This window comes from Ictidomys tridecemlineatus, chromosome 7 (assembly GCF_052094955.1).
Source record: "Ictidomys tridecemlineatus isolate mIctTri1 chromosome 7, mIctTri1.hap1, whole genome shotgun sequence".
In the NCBI taxonomy this organism is placed as follows: domain Eukaryota; kingdom Metazoa; phylum Chordata; class Mammalia; order Rodentia; family Sciuridae; genus Ictidomys; species Ictidomys tridecemlineatus.
The window spans coordinates 79,667,148-79,685,494 of NC_135483.1; the positions used below are offsets into that span (position 1 = coordinate 79,667,148).

Genomic DNA, 18,347 nt, shown 5'->3' on the forward strand with positions numbered 1-18,347 from the left:
GTACCAAAAAAAAGAAAAGAAAAAACTCAAACCCACATATAATTAAACCCCACCTATGTCAAACCAAGGCTAAATAATAAACAGGTGAAGAGGAAAGCAGTTAAAGTAAAAGCAAAATTATATGAATACACACACATACATACCAATATAGAGAATACATACACCCACACACACCCCCACACATCTATACACACAAAATCTTGCAGAATGGAGAAAAAAATAAAAAATAATAGTAATAAAATACAGTGAGATTATATTTGAAAAAAAATCAATTTAAATTTTTATATATTTTTAACTATTTTTTAGTTGCCGATGGACCTTTATTTTATTTATTTATATGCGGTGCTAAAAACCAAACCCAGTGTCTCACAGATACTAGGCAAGCACTCCCCCACTGAGCCACACCCCCCAGCCCAAATAGATAGAAAAAAAATTCTTTTTTTGTGGTGCTGGGGATTGAACCTGTGTACATGTGAGGCAAGCACTCTGCCAACTGAACTCTATCCCCAGCCCTAAAATTATATATATATTATTTATCTATATGAAAGTTGGGGGGAGAAGTTTTATCGCTTTACTTTCAAAGGAGAAACAAAAAGAACTCTTGCCCAGAGACTGTGATTCTGCCCATCAGGGAGAATAGGGTGTGATTCCAAGGCTACTTCCCTCCTGTTCTCTGTGGGAGTCGTAATTCACTAGTCAATTTAGGAGACAGTCATTTCTGAGATCTTCTGGTGCCGTCCCCAGAGTCTGAATTACTTGGTTCCGGTGGTGGTGTAAAGGTAAAATTTCTAAGCTGACTCTAAGCTGCAAGAGTCTGAGTTAAAGTGTAAAAGACTGGGGATTGTAAGGTTTCTAAATTGAAAGGCTTGGGCTAAAAATAATAATAATAGGCCAGGTATTGTTAAAATTCCTCTGCTACCCCCAGAACCTGTAATCTCTGTAGCTGTTAGAACAATACCTGAACTGCCCAGTGAATATTTCCATTGATTCCCTGGTTGTTTATTAGCTAAGGGCTCCAAAATAGCTCAGACGTAAGCATCCAGGCCACAAAACCAATCAGTTTAAATGTGTACCCCACTCAGGGGTGACCAATCACCTCTGCCCAGACTGTTCCCGCCCAATAGATGTACTAATCATGGCTCAGGGTTGTTGTTCAATTTTCCCGTGCCTCAAGATGATTTGTTCTGATGTATGCAAAGCCCCCCACCCTCTCCAAAAAGTGTACTTAAGCTCTGCTTGACCTCTGCTCTGGGCTCTGGGCTGCTCTCCCTTCCTGAGTGAGCCTTGAGCCCCAGCATGCTGGTTCAATAAAACTTCCCCCTGCAATTGCATGAAGCTGGTCTCTTGTGTGGTCTCTCCCTCCGCCGCTCCGCCAGACCCTTACAGTGGGTGTGCTGAAGGACAGACAGCTCTGCCTAGGATGTTTCCCCTGAGATTAAGGAGGGGAAGCGATTAAGAAGGAGAAGGGAGAGATAAAGAGAAAGAAACATGTCCTTTTATAAATAAGTCTCAGTGGCAGAGAATCAAGGGGTATATTCAAATCATAAAGTGGAACCACTGTTACATTTTTCCACGACTGATTTCTACATTCCTTTTTTTTAAATGGAAAAATGAGTGAAGACATCTCCAAGCAACTTACTGCTGAGGGAGAATAAAGTTGTGGGGGAGGTGACCCAAAGTCCTTGTTCTCCATCAGGTGGGGCATGCATCAGGGCAGTCCAGAGGGTCATGGTGGCAGGTGGTAGGTGACTGGACAAGGCACACATAGGCAGGGATCACAAATATGGCCACATTTAGTTTTCTTTTTTCTCAAAGTGAACCATGGTGGAGCAATCTGTTCTACCCAAGGAGAGAAGGTGGGAGTTTCTCAAAGCAAAAGAAGCTTTGGCAGCTGCTTCAAGGTCCCTCCCTTTACACACAGGAATAGGTCCTCCGTTTCAAAGGGAGACAAACTCATCTGCCCTCTAACTCTCCAGTACTTGGCTCTCAAAATATATATTTTTTAAAATGAGGGGAATACAGATGGGAAAAATTTAAAATTAAAATAAGAAAAACAAAAGGAAAAATCTTGAGAAATAAGAGCTCATTTTCACTGTAGCAGTCAAAACTCTTAGTGGCGATGAATTTTTGTTCTTTATACTTATTTTTGGCTTTGTAACCCTTGGTTCTAGGTCTGGGGGTTATTAAGTCCAACGCCTTTGCATTTCTCACTTTACTGCCAGTCATTATGGCTCAGAAGCAAAGCTGGTTATATTAGATCTCAGCTTCCAGTCTCCCTGTACAGGGTGGAATAAACTGAGGAGTGCTAACAAATTGTGTATTTCTGCAGAAGGGGTGGTTCAAAGTTCTAAACAATTATTGGAAGTTCCAATAATTGGGGGTTAGTCTTGGCTAAACTTAGAGATCTGACCTGCATCTCCTATTGCTGGGGAGAGGCTGGTCTCTGCAGGACATTTGGATCTCTGAGTCCTTCAGTAAAATCCACTTTTAGAGTATAGGAACTAAACCTCCACCGGTTGCACTTCCACCACTACGAATATGAAATACCAGATATCCACCCTGGAGTACAGACGCTCTGGTGTGGCCTCTAGAGGTGTTGATACTGCTATTATCAGTGACAGTTCTGCTCTCCCACATGTTGAAGTTTGAACATTGGAGAAGCATGCCAAGGCAAGCATATAAAGCAGGCTTTATTTAGAAAGGGGTAGCATAGACTTCTCCCAAAAGGGAGAAGGGGCCATAGCTGGTATCCTGGTATCCATCCCAAGGAGGTGTTCTGCCCTTTTGATAGGTCCTAGGCTTCCTTTGTTCTCTTGCCCTCTTCCCCTTATCTCTCTCCTTCCTGCTTACAGGACTAGGCTAGGAGATGCTCAGTGGGTTGGCCAAAATGTGGGAACCAGATGGGCAGAAGGGGGAAGGGCAGGATGGAGCAGCCCAGAACACACTGATTAACAACCCTATAGCTCCCTGTGGGGAGAGGCAATTCCTGGGACAGGTTACCTTAGCAACAGGTTGCAGCAGGGTGGAGGAAGGGCTCTGAAGGAATTTCAGTCCCTCAGGGGGCAGTCTCCAATTTCCTGGACTCACTCAAATTGACCTCCTTTATCCAACCTGACTCGATTTACCTATCTATACTGACTGCCTGTCTAATTCTGACTTCAGTGTCTTCCTGAAAGCTTCTATAAGGTGCCAACAACAGAGGGATCCAGAACTTGAATGGTCCAGGAAATATTTTCTTTGTGCCTATTTCAGTCACTCTAGTTCAGGCAACTCTGGTGATTAAAACAGGCAGTTATAACAGGCAACTTTATGAGTTTTCTATCTCCTTTCTCTGCTCACTGCTGCTCAGCGTTTACATAAAGCAACCAGTTTCCACACTTGAGGATGTTTTCTGTACCCAAATGCTTTTTTGCCACTGATCCTGATTCCCACCAAACTATCCATCCTTTGGGTGAGCTATTTTGGAGTTTGCTTTCACTGAATTACTTCCCCACCCCCTAACATTGTACCCATTAAAATCAGTCTTCTTCTCTGATCCACAGGTTTCCCCAAGACAATTTTTCTTTAATTTTTAATTTCTTTATCTGCTGGCCATCTAGTTTTCTTTATCTGCCTACACTCCCCCTTCCCTTAGCAGCCACTTCTAGTGCCAAGCTGGCACAACTCTAACATAGGATTTCTTATATTATAAGGTTTCTGACTTTCTGTGTCTCTATGGTTTCTTTTACAGTCCAAAACTAAGTTTCAGAGGGTTCCCTTAATTACCCACTGTAGCGATGGGTAAAAGGTGTGACTTACGCAGTCCAGGGGGAGAAATAAAGAATGTCCACGTGCTTCTGCCCTAGTAAATGCTTTATTCACTCAAATCCCTCAAAACAATTTTACTCTGTGGGTTCTTAATCAAGGAAATGACAATTTCCTTAATGCTGTGTACTGCAATAGCCATAATCAAGTCACAGCAAACAATTCTGGATTAATTAATTCACAGCAAACAATTCTAGATTAATTTTAAGCACTGCAAACACACTTAATCATGACCAGCTTGTAAGATCAGGAGAGGTGGGCATCGACCAAAGGAGACAGATTTTAAAAGGCTACCAAAGGAGGATTTATTTGAGATATCCGGGTGGAACTCCATCAGACTGACAGAGTGGACAGGAGAAGGGTTTGAGGAGAAATTGCGTGGGAACTCGACAAGACTGGGATTTTATGGGGCTCACAGCAGGAAGGGAAGGGCTTGGGACAGGAAAAGGTGTTTTTAGGGTCCCTTGTCCCGTAGGAGTTGGTCAGGGGAGCTGGCTGAACTCCAGGACTGGCCAGGGGGTCCTGCTGATTGACAGGCTTTAGTCAGGAGATCCCGCTGATTGACAGGGGTTTCCACAGGCACCTGATTGATGTTCCTTTCCAGCGCGGGCTGCTTTGTTCTAAGTCACTGCCACCGACCTGACAAGGCTCATGACAGACATTCCCTCTGCATGTTCATGTGTCAGATCAGAAGTCTCGAGCCTTAGGCTTTAAGTCCAGCAGATGCACACCGCAGTGGTCAGGCCAGGAACCACGGCAGGTTCTCCTGGGGTGGAGCTGAGGGCTGGCTGAGGATGCGGTCCTAGGGAGAAGTCCTTTCCTTGCCAGAGTCAAGAGGCTGCTGTAGAGTTTGAGAGCCCTGAGAACAATGCAGAGGATCCGGTGTCACATGAGAAGTGTGGGGATGTCAGTCCAGGTCCTCCTCGGCTCTCAGTGTGAGGGCATCATTGTCGGCTGGCTGAATACCTGTTCATTTGCTCTATTATTTATACCAAATTTTGGAGCTTTTGACCCCCCCCCTTTCAATCCTTATCAGCTGCCACCAGATCTCTCAATGACATCATTTACCCTGGGGTTAAAACATCTGTTCTGGTGGTCCCCACCCTGATCTTGTCACCTTTCTCTTTGGTGGGCAAGGACAGCCTGCCAGTGCCTGGTGAGACTGCAGGTTTCACCCTGGAGTTTTTAAAATGGAGTTGCTGAGGCTCAGGCCCAAGGCCGTCCTCACACCCACCTCCCTGAGGAGCAGTCTTCTCATGTAGGTCTGGAGCCAAGGCTCTGCTGGGAAGTGCATCCTTCCTCCAACCTACCATCTTCTCTCTCCCTTGAACCGAAATTTTTCCAGATGCCATATTTATAAACTTTTGTATTAATCTTTCTTAAAGAATATTCTTGTGAATTCTTGATACCGCCAGTTATCGGTGATGAGTTCTGCTTTCTCACATGTTGAAGTTTGGACATTAGAGAAGCACGCCCAGGCAAGAGTATAAAGCAGGGTTCATTTAAAAGGGGTAACATAGACTTCTCCCAGGAAGTATCCTGATATTCCAAGAAGTGAGGGGTTCTGCCCTTTTTATACTTTCCTTTCTCTCTCTCCTTCCCATGTACAGGACTAGGCCCAGGAGTGCTCAGTGGGATGGCCAAAAGGTGGGAAGCAGGTGGCCTGAAGGGAGAAGGGCAGGGTGGAGCAGCCCAGGACACATTAATTAACAACTCTATTGCACCCTGTAAGAAGGGACAATTCCTGGGATAGGTGACCTTAGCTACAGGTTGGAGCAGGAGCAGGTGCTTGTTAAAGTGAAGCCAGATTTAAAGTTAGGTAGTCAGTGTAGTTAGGTAAATCGGGTCTAACATCGAGTGAAATCTAAAATGGAGGCCATGCTGGGAATGACTCAGGGAAAACAGGACAACTCATGGAATGTTAATGAGGTTCCGAAAAGGCCCTAGGCCAAAATCCACCCGGAAGAAGTGTTAATGAACAGCCCCCAACAGATTTGGAGATAGCCCATTCCAAAAGTCCTTCCTGCCCTTTCCGGCCCATCGGTGTCCCACCCCTCGGGCCCTCCAACCTACATTCCATCACCAAACCTATAAAAACTGGATTCCACCTTCTGGGTCCCCTTCTTCCTCTGGGAGAAGTCTTTTCTTCTGTCCTTTAATAAATTTCTAATCTCTACTCTGACCTTGCCTCGGAGTGCTTCTTTGGTGTTATTCTTCAACATCGGGGAAGCAAGAACTCGTCACCGGTCAACAGCAGTAACAAAAGGTGGAGGAAGGAATTAACAGGGGAGAATCTCCAACTTCCCGGACTCACTCAAAATTGGCCTCCTTGGTCTGACCTGACTTGATTTACCTAACTATACTGACTGCCTAATTCTGGCTTCAATCTACACACACACACACGTATATTTTAGTTGTTGATGGACTTTTATTTTATTTATTTATATGCAGTGCTTTGAACCTAGTGCCTCACACGTGCCAGGCAAGCACTCTACCACTGAGCTACAACCCCAGCACTGTTTTGTGTAAGGTCAGGCAATGGCGACGCTAAAGGAGTCAGATTTAAAAGCCCACTGAACGAGGGTTTACTTGAGCCTCACTCCTGGGCGGAACTCCATCAGACCAACAGAGTGGACAGGAGGAGGGTCTGAGGAGAAACCGCGTGGGAGCTCGACAGGACTGGAATTTTATTGGGCTGATGGTAGGAATGGAAGGGCTTGGGACAGGAAAAGATATTTTTAAAGTCCCTTGTCCTGCTGGAGTTGGTCCGGGGAACTGGCTGAGTCCAGGATTGATCAGGAGATCTCGATGATTGACAGGCTTTAGCCAGGAGATCCTGCTGATTGACAGGCATTGTAAGGGTCCCGTGGAGCGTGGGAGGGAGAGACCACACAAGAGACCGGCTTCGTGCAATTGGCAAAAGGGGATTTATTGAACCAGCATGCTGGGGCTCAAGGCTCACTCAGGAAGGGAGAGCACCCCAGAGCCCAGAGCAGAGGTCAAGCAGAGCTTAAGTACTCTTTTTGGAGAGGGTGGGGGGCTTTGCATACATCAGAACAAATCATCTTGAGGCGGGGGAAAATTGAACAACAACTCTGAGCCATGATTAGTACATTCATTGGCAGGAACAGTCTGGGCATGGGGTGATTGGTCACTACTAAGCGGGGTACACATTTAAACTGATTGGTTTTGTGGCCTGGATGCTTACCTACCGAGCTATTTGGAGCCCTTAGCTAATAAACAACCAGGGAATCAATGGAAATATTTACTGGGCAGTTCAGGTATTGTCCTAACAGCTACAGAGATTACAGGTTCCGGGGGTAGCAGAGGAATTTTAACAATACCTGGCCTATTATTATTTTTTTTTAGCCCAAGCCTTTCAATTTAGAAACTTTACAGTGCCACTCTTTTACACTTTAACTCAGACTCTTGCAGCTTAGAGCCAGCTTAGAAATTTTACCTTTACAGCATTTCCTTCAGTGCCTGATTGATGTTTCTTTCGAGCCATGGGCTGCTTTGTCCTAAGTCACCACCACCAACATGACAACTTGTATTAATCTTAGTGTGTTTATTTGGTTTATGAGATGAATGCATTAAGGTGCCTCAATTTAATTTATTGCAAATCTCATCATTTTACCACACTTATTAAATGATTTTTGTATATTAAAATAAAATTAACCCCAAGCGCAAATCTTTTTGAGACATAACAAAATAATATGCGAAAGTGGTAAAATAATAATTTGGATCCCTAGAGAACATACAGGTTCAAGTTCAATACAAGAAATACCAGAAGTTCAATCAGAAAATAGACAAGAGTCTGCTGGTATTGAGTTTTCTTATTCATTATTCTGATGGTAACCTACAAATTTTATAGCCCTCCAGGACTATGGGACATTCTGTTTTCTCCTCAAAGATGAATCTTTGTTTATAATGGGTTTTCCATTTTTAAAACAGCCAAGAACATTTGAGAAACATTGTTTCTCTGGAAACTGTTACCACTTTCATTAGTAGTGTACAGGTAAAAGCAGGAATGAGCAATGCTTCCCCTCTTAGGTTTCTGAAGTTCCCCCTTCTATAACTCCTGTGGTCAACCTGAATCCATCTTACCTCATGTCTTCGGCCAGCATTTTTGGAACTAGAAGGGAAATGAATCATACTCCACGTTATCTATTTTTTAAGAGCAACAGAGGAAAAGAAAGGCCTTTAGCACTATCTAGGTTTCACTTAACATGTTCACAGCATACTGTAAAAAGTAAATCCTTCAGAATAGATGAAAAGGAAAAGCATCTGCATGCTCTGAGGACCTGGGCTAGCTTCTACTCAGTCTATTTCTAGCCTTTTAGATTTCTTATGTATGTATTCATGTCTCCCAAGCTAGACTCCTTTCCTGGATACAATCTTGAGTGCTATGGTCCACTCTGATTTCTATTGCATCACTAAATGACAGGTCATTTTAATAAAACATGTATGCACATTTTCACATCTTCCAAGCGCCTGATACTAAACAACTCTAGTCTTTGCAAATTTTCAACTTTCCTTTAGTGAAACCGAAAAGTAAAACAAATAAACAAATGTTCTGTTTCTCATAGGAAACTTCCTACAGGCGAAATTCTTCTACTCAAACATATGAATTTTTGCTCCCAGAGGACCAAGATAACACATGTGCCTATAAATAGCAAAGAAAGCTGTTCTGGAAATTAAGACATGAAAATTGGCTAGGTCAAGCTGCTTTCTCTCTGAGTATTGCATCATCTCTAGTGAATTTCCTCAAATAGCTGTCTTGCTGAGCCTGCTTATTTTCAAGTCAATCTGGTCATCTCTAGCCATTATATTTACCCACAGATCAAAAGAAACAGAAATAGGAATTTTGCAAGTATGGTAGTTTCCCTTCATCGTGGGGGGGGAGTGGAGGAATTTTGCAAGGCCCCAGTAGATACCTAAAACCACTTATAATACCTATTATCATTTGGATCTTAATTGTCCCCTAAAAGTCATGTGTTGAAGACTTGTATCCCACCTGGTGGCACTTTTGGGAGATGGTGGAAAGGGGCCTAGTTGAAGGAATTAGTTAATTGGGGGTATGACCTCAAAAGGGCTATTGAGACTGCAGCCCCTGTTCTTTTTTTCTCTCCCTCCCTCTCTCTCTTTTTTTAATATTTATTTTTTAGTTGGACACAATACCTTTATTTATTTTTATGTGGTGCTGAGGATCAAACCCGGGCCTCGAGTGTGCTAGGCCAGCGCTCTAGCGCTGAGTCACAACCCCAGTCCCTCCCTCTCTTTTTTATCTGTTCTAATTAGTTATACATGACAGTAGAATTGAACTTTGATACATCACATGTAGATGGAGTGCAATTTCTTACTTGTCTGGTTGTACATGACATGGAATCCCTTATAAGTATATAAGTCATATACTTATATACGTACATAGGGTAATAATGTCTGATTCTTTCTACCATCCTTCCTACCACCATACCCACTCGGCTCCCTTCCCTCCCCTCAGCCTAATCTAAAGTAACTCTATTCTTTCCTTTGACAGCCATGGTTACCCCACATGCCTTGCAGCCACCTGGAGACTTCTACTATGGCCGTGGCAGCTTTGTTTAATATGTCCATCCCAGATGACTCCATCCATCTGTAACTTCTTCAGCTGTCCCCAGTCACTATGCAAGGAGCCCCTTTCCCACCGGCTACTAAGCAAAAAGTCGAGGGTTATCTGGCAACATGTGTAAGATATCTCTCTCTCTCTCTCATATATATATATATATATATATATATATATATATTGGTCTATATGAGCAGACTTCCCCTTATGCTCCCCTTATGGATTCAGAAAAAATCCCTGTACTGCTTGCCCTTATGCTGCAGCATAAGTCTTAATAAAGCCTCTTTCAGATGGTTGTTATATTTTGCCTATTCTTGATTTCTATCTCAATTAGAGTGGGTAGAGCTAACATCACTAAGAGCTGATAGCACTGAAGCCTGCAGGTGCTGAAAGTGGCCAGCATCCAGGTCTGGTAACACTGAAGACAGCTAGTAGCCATAGAATAGCAGGGAGCTACAGAGAGGAAGAGAGAGCTACCAGGAGCTGCTAGCTCCAGTGGCTGGAAGAATTCTGAGGGCTGAAAGCTGCTGGCATCCAAGAGTCGAAGCTTTTAAAGGGAGTTGCACTTTCCTTTTTGTGATTTCTATCTAAATTGAGGAAAAAGAGCCTTCATCCAACTGGTAACAAAACCATGAGATAAAAATCTCAGGCATTTTGTTATAGCGGCAAAAAGATGACGAACACAGTACTTTAAAAACCCTGTGTTTTGTCCTATGCTTGCCTATGTATGGTAAAGTTTAATTAATAAGTAGGCACAGTAAGAGATTAATATCAATAACTAATGATAAAATAGAGCAATTGTAATAATACACCATAAGAAAAGTTATGTGAATACAGTCTTTCTCATAAGATATTGTACTGTATACATCTTCTTGTGGTGATGTAAGATGACACAACACCTACATGATAAGATGAACTAAAGCAAATGATGGTATCATGACATACTATGAGGCTTCTACATAAGGGTCATTGAATACAAGCACTAAGATACTGCAACAATTGATCTGATAAACTAGATAGCTAAGTGACTAATGGACAGGTAACATATAAAAGATGTATGTGCCAGATAAAAGAGTGATTCATGTCTGGGCAGGACCAATTGGGACAGAATGAGACTTCATCATGCAACTCAGAATGGGGTGCCATTTAAAACTTAAGAATTGTTTATTTCTTGGATTTTGCTTTTAATATTTTCAGACTTTTAATATTTTCAGTTGACTGCAGATAACTGAAACCATGAAAAGTAAAACCACAGACAAAGAGAGACAGTTGTAATCCTTAATCCTGCACACAGCCAACTGATACCATCATTCACACAAGTTAATAGTTTTTGTTTGAATCATCCATGATGTTAACCATAATAATGGAATATAAAGCACTATCTTCTTCAGTTTTCTTTATTTACCTTCACTTTTAGCTATCTCTGCCACCTTCTAATTCAGGTATATAGGAACATTGGCAATCTGCCCGGTAAGCCAGTGTTTCAGAACTTGTGAGCTCCAGTTTTAGCAAGACTCCCTACTCTCCACAATCTGCCAACCAAGAGTATCAGCTATTCCAGGGAGCTCCTGGATTGAGCCAGCTGCCCCAACTGGTGACATGGAGTTGGGAAAAGCACAGAAGATTCTCATCCCCTGGCTGTTGTCTGAGATTGTTTTTTTTTTTTTTTAATTCAGCACAAATATAATTTTTATTTTTTATGGTTTATTATTTTTTATTCTTTATAGATATACATGGCAGTAGATTATATTGTGACATATTATACATACATAGAGTATAACTTACTCTAATTAGGATCTCATTCTTGTGGTTGCACATGATGTAGAGTTTCACCTGTCATGTATCCATATGTGAACATAGGAAAGTTATATCCAACTCATTCTACTCTCTTTCCTATTCCCATCCCCTACCTCCCCTTCATTCCCCTTCGTCTAATCCAATGAACTTTTATTCTTCTCCCTACCTCTTTTGTGTGTTAGCATCCATGCATATCACAGAGAACATTTGACCTTTTATTTCTTGAGGAATTGGCTTATTTCACTTAGCATAATAGTATCCATTTACGGGTGTTGCCTTAGATTTTGCAAATTTAGCAGGCTTGCTGCCCAGGAATTGACAGGACAGCCAAGGTCACAGATTGGTTCCACTCTGTGATTTGGAAAATTCACTTTGTTTGTATAAAAATTACCACACACACACACACACACACACACAAATCATATATCTCTACCACTATTCAATTTGCCTATTAAGTTCCAGTCCAAACCAGACATTAATCTGATTTATGGGGCCCATAAAAAAGGTTCTCTTGTAGTCATGGGTTTTAGTGTTTATATCTTGCTATGATAAACACTGTGATTTCTCTAATCTTAATATGCACATTTATCAGAGGATTATAATAACTATTTAAGCAACAGGAAATTACACTAGGCCAAATCACCAAGTTTTGTGATGTTTAAGTTCCATATTATAAAATGAATGTCTATTAATAGAGAACAGTATAAAAATGGGGGAATTATATATATATACTGGGGATTAAACCCAGGGACTTGTAGATGTAAGGCAAGCACCCTACCAAACTGAGCTATATCCCCAGCCCTAAGTTAATTTTTTTTTATTTAATCAATTTTTTCAGTTCAGATAATATTTTTTTACCTTTTTTTAAAATACACAACAGTAGAATGCATTACAATCCTTATTACACATATACAGCACAATTTTTCATATCTCTGTATATAAAGTATGTTCACACCAACTTATGCCATTATACATATACTCTTTTTTTTCCCCCTAAGTTAATTTTTAAGTGATCTTTTTTTCCCCATTGGATTTGAGATCCTAAGAAGTGAGACCTCAAGGAAAGGGATAAAATTTGAGAATGCAGATAAATACAATTACTAAATACAATTACTGATGAATTACCTCAGATAAATTACCAGTAAGGAAGAGTTGGTTAATCTCACTCTGGACTCCTAAAAAATTTGATCCTCACAATTGGTTATTTTTTCTGCCAACCACATAGAGAGTTAATATGCAATGCTTATAAATATCATTAAAAAATTGGGTAAATAATCCCATCGATCAATTCTGCATAATAGCACAATTCAAGAATATGCCCCCTTGACATAAGATACCTACCACCTGTCAGTCTTATTCAATTTATCTTGAACAATATTGCTAGAAATAAACTGACATAAAAAAATCAGATCATGGCTACAAACTGCTCATGGTAGAATTTAAATCTGCAAATTTTTCTTTTAAAAAGGAGTAAAAATGATACAGGAAATTTGGACTTGGTAGAAATTCTGACTGCAAAAGATAATGGAAGAGTAATTAAGCAAGAAAAAGAAATGAGAAAAATTCTCTCTGAGGATCTCACATTTGGAAAAAAAATTACACAAAAAAACCTATTAGCACTAATAAACAAGTTCAGTAAGATTATAAAATGCAAGATCAATATACAAAAACTAGTTGTGACAATAATGTGAAAATGAAACTAAGATGACGGTCCCACGTACAAAAAGAATAAAACACATTGAGATAAAGTAAAAAGGTACACAACTTGTATGCTGAAAATGACAAAACATTGCTAAAAGAAATTAAAGAAAGCATAAGTAAATAGAAAGCCAGTGCTATAATTGTGATGTGGTTTGTCCCCTAGAAGTTCCTGTCCTAGAAGCTTGACCCCTATTATGGCCATGTTGAGGGGTACAAATTTTAAGGGATGTACCCTAGTGGAAGGTAATTAAATCATGGGGACATCTCTGGGTTAATGCTGGTCTTGCAAAGTGAGTTAGTCCATTAGTTCTTGTGAGAGTTGATCATTATAAAACAACGCCACACTTGGCCACCTTTGTCACTTCTCTTTCCACTTCTCCCTCCAATGCATGATGCAGCCAGGGGATCCCTTGCCGGGATGCTGATTCCATGATTTTTGGACCCTTCAGCCACCAGAATCATGAGCTAAATGAACTTCTTCTTTCTAAGGCACCAGCCTCAGTTATTTGGTTATAGCAGCACAAAATAGACTAAGGCAATCATCTTATATTCATGGGTTGGAAGATTTAATATTATTAAGATGACAGTGCTCCCCATAGCAGTCTACATATTCAGTGCAATCTCTATCAAAATTTCAACTCCCTTTTGGTTTTTGTGTTGTTTTAGTTTACATCAAAGGATAAGTTGATCCTAAATTTTAAACACAAATGCAAGGTATCCAGAAGAGCCAAAACAATATTGAGAAAGAAAAAAAATGGGTCTGAATAGAACAAAATAAGGGGAAGGGAAATTTGCTCCTACTGCTGGACTTCATGAACTGGGACATTGGTGTACTCTTTCCCATGGACTGATACTTAGACCATCAGCTCTTCACATTCTCAGACCTTCAGACTTCAATTAAACCACACCAGCAGCTTCCCTGAGTATTCAACTTGCAGATAGATGGTCATGGGATGTTTTTGCCTCCATAATCATGTAAGCCAATCCCTCATAATAAATAGCTAGCTAGCTAACTGTCATTCCCTATTGGTTTGGTTTCTCTGGAAAACCCCAACTAATACAGTGAGCTTGGTCCAGACAATGTTTCTTAAAAATGTCAAAAATTTTCTTAAAATGTCAAAAAGAATAGGTAACCAAAGAAAAAATAGATAAATTGGACTGCATAAAATTAAAATCTTTTATGCATCAAGTGATACTAACAAGAAAATGTAAAGAGACACTTCAATAATAGAAGAAAATTTGTGCAAACCAGTATTGAGCCTAAAAGGACAACCTAATTTTCAAAATGGACAAAGTATTTAAATAGACATTTCTCCAAAGATATACAAATAGTCAATGAAGACACAAGAAGATGTTCAATGTTATTAGTAATTAGGAAAAAACACCGTGAAATGCCACTTCACACCCACTGTGATGGCTAGAATTGAAAAGGAAAACGAGTGTTGATGAGCACTTGTTTGGAACTCTCTTACATTGCTGGTGGGGATGAAAAATGGTAAGCCATGTTGGAAGAAAGACTGGCAAGCCAGGCATGGTGGTAGCGACCAGGTATGGTGGTGCATGCCTATAATCCCAGCAACTTGAGAGAGTGAGGTAAGGGGATTGCAAGTTCAAGGTTAGACTCAGCAACTTGGTAAGACTCTATCTCAAGATAAAAAATTAAAAGGCCTGCGGATATAGCTCAGTAGTAAAGTACCCCTGGGTTCAAATCCCAACCCCCCCCAGCTTCACACATACAACACACACACACACACACACACACACACACACACACACACACACAAAGAAAGAAAATCACAAATCATTAATGCTTAGGAGAAAATATGATCAGCTGTTAGTCACCATCCTCTGATAAAGAGCCCTATTGATCAGCATTTCATACCAGGTTGACTTAAAGGTAGATATGTTTGGACTGTCTGGCCTCTGCAGGTTTACCTAATTCAAGATCCAAGTCTAAAGTCTATAATTCTTGTACATTGCACCACCCCAGCAATGTGAGGCATTTGCCAGTGAGGGGTGTGTCAATATCTATCTATATTTGTTCAACATTGAATGAATGAGTGGATTAGACTACTTCCAGTTTTGATTTGAAACTTTTATTTTTAAACCTGAGGGGATGACAGAGTTCTGGAAGTTATTATGTGTTTATTCATACCTTCTCTGCTTAGAGAAAACAATTTGAAAATAAGTGCATTTGATGACAACAACAGGAATACTTCTCAGTGATAAAAATATTTCCTCACTGGGTGCAGTGGTGCACACCTATGATCCCAGCAGCTTGGGAAGCTGAGGCAGAAGGATCACAGTTTCTAAGCTAACCTCAGTGACTTAGCAAGGCCCTAAGTAAATCAATGAGACCCTGTCTCTAAATAAAAATATAAAAAGGGGCTGGGGATGTGGTTCAGTGGTTAAGCACCTCTGGATTCAATCCCAAGTACCAAAAAAAAAGAAAAAAAATCTTAACACAAAAGTACCTCATGATATCAGTATTCCCCAACTTTGATTCTAGCAGGATTCACCTTTAAGATAGCTGACCCTTGATAAGTAGTTGGCTTCTTCCTTGCCCAAGGAAGATATCTTGAAACTCAAGGTAACCAAATATTTGGAGCCGTCGTTACTAGTTGAGAAATTTCTCTCAAAATAACTGATCTCTGGGCTGGGGATGTGGCTCAAGCGATAGCCCACTTGCCTGGCATGCGTGCAGCCCGGGTTTGATCCTCAGCACCACATACAAAGAAAGATGTTGTGTCCGCCAAAAACTAAAAAAAAAAATTTTCTCTCTCTCTCAAAAAAAAAAAAAAGAACTGATCTCAAATTAGAGAATGGTCATATTCAACCAAAAGTGCTAACAAGGGACCCTAGATTAAAATTTTTAAAAACTAATCACAGAGATGACCATGACCCAGGCCTACCCAATACACAGAAGGAGGAGGAGCAGCAGAGACTATGACCCTGGACCACCTGCCATGCAGAAGGAGGAGAAGGAGCAGAAGACTACAGCGACCCTGGCCAGCAGCATAGTAGGAGCAGAGAGACACAGTAGGAGCTGCACCCCATCTACAAATGCATGGAGTGGCTTTCCCTGCAGGCTGCCCTCTAGTGACAACAGCCAGGACCTACAAGACTATCTTCCAGGTTCCTGCAGGCAAGGTACTGGTAACATAAAGGGACACTACAAGATTATAAGGTAGAAAGTGTAATACCTTGAATGCACCCTGCTAGAGAGGAAGGCACATGGACAACATGAAGAAACAAGGGAAGAAAGGGCCGGAAACAACCAAGCTGATACAATAATAGATTCCATTGACAGCACAGCAGATGAAATGTCAGAGAAGGTGTTCAGAATGTACATAATTAAGATGCTATGTGAAGCAAAGAATGAATTATGAGAGCAAATACAAGCAACAATCGACCACTCCAGCAAAGACATGTAAGAGAAAATACAGGTAAAAACATTACTTTAAGGGGCTGGGGATGTGGCTCAAGTGGTAGCGCGCTCGCCTGGCATGCGTGCGGCCCGGGTTCGATCCTCAGCACCACATACAAACAAAGATGTCATGTCTGCCGAAAACTAAAAAAAAATAAATAAATAAATATTAAAAACATTACTTTAAGAAAGATAGGGGCTGGTGTTGTGGCTCAGTGGTAGCACGCTCACCTAGCAAGCACGAAGCCCTGGGTTCGATCCTCAGCACCACATAAAAACAAATAAAGGTATTGTGTCCAATTATATATATATATTTTTTTTCTTTTTTTTAAGGCAGGTATACTTCCTATACTTCCACATACAAAGGTAGGTTTTCCCAGGAGGAATTTACAGGAAGTAGTCTGGGGTGCACCGAGTAACATGAGGCTCTCCATGAGGAGGTGCTGGGTCAAACTGAAGAAAAGAATATTTTAAAGTGTCATCGAGTTCCATGATAGCAGCCTGGTTCCCACTATGGTAACAGTAATTGGGTGCACTGAAAATGGCACCAATTATATCCTTCCATTACCAGCTGGTGAGCATGTGAAACCAGTGTGAGACCATTGACATGGTTAAATGTTTCAGAAATGTCTTGGCCAAATGTGTAACCAGCACCACGTGGTGAAATACCCTAGCCATCATGATCATCTGGATCTGACCATAACAGATCACACATTGGGCCCTGGTCTCATATGGAACTTCTTGCAAATGATCCAGGGCTCTTATATGATCCAGTTTATCTATGGATGGAGATAGGCCACCATGGAGGCAGAATATCTGTCCATCTACTAAAGCTGTAAGTGGAAGGTAATCAAATAGATCTGTAAAATATTTCCAAACATTGGCATTTCCATACTTTCATAGAAATTCATCATAAAAGCCATACACTTGGGTAATTTGTCGGCTTTCATGATTTCTTCAATATTGTAATGCGTTCTGGATAATGCACCTTTAATGCTACAAGAAGTGTCACAGTCTCCACAGAATAATAATCTCTGTCTACATAGTCTCCCATGAATAGATAGTTTGTATCTGGTGATTTTCCACCATTTCTAAAGAGTTCTATAAGGTCATGGAATTGGCCATGTACATCTCCACAGACAGTAACAGGACACCGAACTTTTTGCACATTTGGCCCTTTCGTTAAAATTTCCTTAGCCTTTTCACACAGTGTCCGCACTTGGTTCTCGTTAAGCTGTTTACACTCATTCAGCTGCTCGACCCATTGGTCCAGCTCCATGGTGGCCAGCTCCCCTTCCAGGCCACCTCCCTCCCCCCTCCCCACCCCCACCTGCCCGGGACCCACCTCTGCCTGAGCTGCTAGCCTCCCCTGAAGCACTCCTAGAACACTACTGAATGATGAATGAACAGTAAAAGAAATCAAGGATGAAATTTTTTTAAAAAATTCTTAGAGGTAAATAAGAACACTGATAAAACATATCAAAATCTCTGAGACACTGTGAAGGCAGTACTAAGAGGAAAGTTTATTGCATTCAGTGCATTCATTAAAAGAATAAAAAGTCAACATATTAAAAGAATACAAATTAAAAGAATAAAAAGTCAACAAATTACCTAACACCACATCTCAAAGCCCTAGGAAAAGAACAAATCAACACCAAAAGCAGTAGAAGACAGTAAATAATTAGAATCAGAGTTGAAATCAATGAAATCGAAACAAAAGAAACAATTGAAAATTTTTGACAAAACAAAAAGTTGGTTCTTTGAAAAAATTTTTTAAAAAATAGATAAGCCACTGGCCATGCTAATGAAGAGAAAAAGCGAGAAAACTCAAATTACTGAAATATAAAATAAAGAAGAAAATATCACAATGGACATGTCTGAAATACAGAAGATAATAAGAAACTATTTTGAAAATTTATACTCCAATAAAATAAAAAATATTGAGACATTGACAAATTTCTAGACACATATGACCTACCCAAACTGAATGAGGAGGTCATACATGATTTAAAC

General features: G+C 40.7%; 1 pseudogene; it reads right to left on the bottom strand.

The window, feature by feature from the left end:
- Positions 1–14,646: 14,646 nt before the first annotated feature.
- LOC144365308 (serine/threonine-protein phosphatase 2A catalytic subunit beta isoform pseudogene) lies at positions 14,647–17,611 on the bottom strand (annotated as a pseudogene).
- Positions 17,612–18,347: the final 736 nt, after the last annotated feature.